The sequence below is a fragment of the Hippopotamus amphibius genome, chromosome 3, assembly GCF_030028045.1.
Source record: "Hippopotamus amphibius kiboko isolate mHipAmp2 chromosome 3, mHipAmp2.hap2, whole genome shotgun sequence".
Lineage (NCBI taxonomy): Eukaryota > Metazoa > Chordata > Mammalia > Artiodactyla > Hippopotamidae > Hippopotamus > Hippopotamus amphibius.
In genome coordinates, this window is record NC_080188.1 from 11,095,843 (window position 1) to 11,100,044 (window position 4,202).

At 33.4% G+C, this 4,202-nt stretch overlaps 1 non-coding gene across 1 annotated transcript; it reads left to right on the forward strand.

Annotated features, from left to right (window-relative positions):
* Nucleotides 1-3,625: 3,625 nt before the first annotated feature.
* Nucleotides 3,626-3,732, forward strand: LOC130850568 (U6 spliceosomal RNA). Its single transcript, XR_009052938.1, has one exon. It is a non-coding gene; the product is annotated as a U6 spliceosomal RNA (small nuclear RNA).
* The last annotated feature ends 470 nt before the right edge of the window (nucleotides 3,733-4,202 follow it).

Genomic DNA, 4,202 nt, shown 5'->3' on the forward strand with positions numbered 1-4,202 from the left:
AAATTTGGACAACAAAATCCATATTTCCTGCATGATTAAATCTTAATCCTTGGCTCCAAAAAATTTACATATATATGTAAATTTATATATATATAAAAAACAGAGGAAAAATAGTGTCTGAAGAAAGCAATAAAAAATTATTGTGGGTGAATGAATCCAGTTAAATATTTGATTCAGAATGTGATCAGTAATTTAATATGAAATGTTTGATTTATATAAGTAGTTACAAAAGGTAGACTGCATCTAAGATTCTTCTAAACAGAAGAGTAATCATTTCTAATCAGGTTGTGATGGGACTAGAAACTGTAATGATAAAGATAAAAATATGGGATGTCCACTTATTTTTATCTGTCATTAAAAATGCTCTATTACTTAAATATAAATCAAAATTTTTCAAGTGGGTGAAATATTTATTTGAAAGATTATGAAAGTAAAAAAAACTGACACTTTTGTGGAAGTTTAAATAACATTAGAATTGTAGCTTGTAGTACAACATCTATCCAAGGCAATCTTGTATCATAGTAAATCACGCACTTAAAGAGTTTTATTTCAACATTAAAGTCTTTTAACTAGAAATGCAGTATCCATAAATATTTGTATTTTTACTTTATTCACAAATATCCCACGTAAATTTCTTATAAACTGAGTTGTGTCCCCCCCACAAATTTGCATATTGAAGCCCTAACCTCAATGTGACTGTATTTGGAAAGAAGGCCTATCTAGAGGTAATTAAGGTTAAATGAGGTCATGAGAGTGGAACCTTAATCCAGTATGAATGGTGTCCTTCTAAGAAGGGGAAGAGATACCAAGAATGTGTGTGACAGAGGAAAGACCATGTGAGGACATGGTGAGAAGGTGGCCATCTACAAGTCATGGAGAGAGGCCTCAAGAGAAACCAACCCTGCTGGTATCTTTATCTTGGACTTTCAGCCCTCAGAATTGTGAAAAATAAAGTGCCATCATTTAAGCCACCTAGCCTGTGGTATTTTGTTATGGAAGTCCTAGTGAAGTAACACAAAGTTTTAAGACCAAATTGTGTAACTTTCATAAATAAGTTTGGGGACAAGGAAAATATTACATATAGAAATCTATAATTTAGTACTTTTGCTTAAACATTCAAAATATATATTTACCTGAAACTCTAAAGGTATGAAGTTTTAATTCAAACAAACGGCTGAGATGGGAAAGCCAGATATTTCAGTTCATTCTTCAAAAATGCAGCTGGCTGAGGTATGGGAAATGTTGGGAAAAAAACAGAGTTCTGTATGTCTTGTCAGGATTTAAAAGTAGAATTCAGGAAAACTTGAAATCATGTGTAGTTCTGATATGTGTCCACTCCTATTAGGACAGTGACTGGTTGTATATACAGAGTAGATCTGGTCTTTGAAAATATAAGTGGCTAAACAGGATATCAGTAATTTAGACAAACTGATCAGAAATGGACCTCAGGGCTACAGGAGCACTGGAGTACAGGATCCATCCCTACCACCTTCAAGAGTGCTTTTCTGTACAGCAAGAGCAGAAAGCTAAATACTTTTTGTCTAGGTTTCTATACTCACATGGGATGCAAATTAGATTCTATCAGTTAGGTGCATTTATATAATTGTTTTTAAGGGAAAAACTGAAAGGAAGCCATCTTACTGCTGATTTTTGTTGGTTTGTTGTTATTGCAAGCAAGTTGTGAGGATGTGATTTTGTTTTGTGGCTTTGTTTCAGAATCTAATTTCCAGCTTCACTGGTATTTAAGTATAGTTCGGGGGTGGCAGTTACTTCCTGATTCATCCAGACAGTATGACAAACTCTGGTTCAGTAGTGACTTCTTGATTTTCCACTATTCTGATTATATCAGAGGCCAACCCTTGGCTGATCAAGTCAGTATGTAATGTTCTAAAGTATAGCTTAGAACCTACTCTTCCAATAGTTCTCTGGATTAAATCCCATTCTGTTCATAATATTTAGTGCATTCTGTTAGAGAAATTGAGAAGAAATAGTTTTCTGTATGGAATTAATTCCATTGTTGTTTGAGAAAGTATTATGTTATCCATACTCTAAATTTGATTTAATAGAAAATGGATACAATTATTAACCCAAACATCTCCAAATGTATACATGAGTAGGTTAATACAACTATCCCTCAAATTTGAAAATGTCTCTAATTTCACACTTTGAGTTTCTTTTTTCCTTAATCCACAGAGGCTGTCTTACTCCCTGCCCCCCCCCCCACCCCCTGCAATATGGTATACATTTACTGAAATAACTATCATGACTAATAGTTAAAACAGAAAATAAAGATTATTTTGTCAACAAGGAAACATTCTTGATTTCATTATCAGTTAGCCAAAAACTGAGTCAGTACATAACCACAAACATACGCAGAGTTATTAAACCTTATCTTCCCAGACCTAGTAACAACAGGAAAAGTTTATGAAAAAAAAAAGTTGTACTATTCTTTCAGCGTTTTACTCAATTTGATTACTTCCCTTCCTTACCCAGAGATTAAAACGATATTGAGCTACAAACCCTTGCCCTAATATTTACCTGAGCTATACCCAAAGAAATCTTTTAAATAGCTTTTCTAAAAATTATTTAATGGAAAGGGTACTTGACAGGGAGGAAGGAAAAGCTTGAGTTTTTATGGCTGCAGCCATTAACTACTGAAGAGCACTTCATTAGATCTCTCTGGGGCTTAGGTTACACTTCAATTAAAAATCAGAGGTGACCTAAATGATCTCTACAACTTACTATAGGTCTAAGATACCAGGTTTCTCTTCTGGCTATGCTATTCCAGGAAGGAATAAAGAAAGAGAGTGTTTAAAATGGGCTATTAGATTATGGAAGGAAAATGCTAAATTAGAACCTATTAATTAAATATGCAGAAAAAACATGGGAAGAAAAAAGGCATTTCCCAAAGGAGAATCCATAACTTAATGCAGATTTGAATTAATATAATACACAAACTATCAATAAATATTATGAAAGGTGTTTCTCTCTCCGCCATGCTTACTACACTCCCATATGTCTTGCTACTGTCCCCTGGGAGAAATGCTGGCATATATCTTCCTAAACCTTAAAAAATATACTTATCTACAAAGTTGTGTGTGTTTGTTGTTTTTCTCTCTTAAAAGAGAAAGAAATGAAAATATCTGAAAGTCATAATTTTCAAGGTGATTTTTTAGAGAAGCACAAAGATGAGGAAGTTTTGTCTGTTCAAAGATATGATGTTTGTGATAGCAGATTATCCCTAGGATATTTACTTTTATTAAAACCTGTGCCTTCACTTTCTTAATATCTGGAGGGCTAAGACTGCTTAGATGTTAGAAGAAGACAGCAATGGTAACAATGTTTTAGAATTTATCATCATTCTATCTAAAATGCCTATATTTTCCTTGAGTTTACCTCATGCATGAAAAAGAAAAAAAGGTCTATGAGAGAAGCTTTAGAGTTCAAATTTCATTATAAAAGTTACAAATCAATTTATTTGATTACAAAAATCCATCCAATGCTATAAATTTGTTCTCTCAAATGCATGGAACAGTGCATGGGAAGGTGCATTACCAATGGGTTACTGTGGCATTTTCCATAGGCTAGGTTAGACACAAATTCTTCATGAAAAGAAAAAGCTTTAGTATTCACTTTGGCAACATGTACACTAAAACTGGAACAATACAGAGAAAATTAGCAAGGCCCCTGAACAAGGATAACATGCAAATTTGTGAAGCATTCCATATTTAAAAAAAAAAAAAGCTTTATAATTTCAAGTATATTTTAAAATATCTGGAATTTGAGAAAAACACTTCTCTTTACACATTGTTTATAGCACACCATCAGTTTGACCATTTGCCCAAGCACCCCAGTCAATTAGAACATTGAATATAATGATTAATTCAATGAATTGACCAGCTGCATGTCTGAACTAACCAAATAATATAATTCACTTAATGTGAAATATGTGCAGTCTAACTACTGTGTAATTCATTACTTACACTATTTTGTTCATGCTCTGAGAAGTCCCTGACCTCCTCTTCTCTGCAAGATGGCACCTTCAACAGCTCAATAGGCTACATGCATCGTATTGTTGGAAAACTCAAATACATAAACACAAACAAATACTTACCAAGAATTAGAACTGATGAATCTAGCTTCCTGCAAATTTCTATACTGAAAACTAGGGGAACCTCCAAAGAAATAGGAAAACAGGTTGT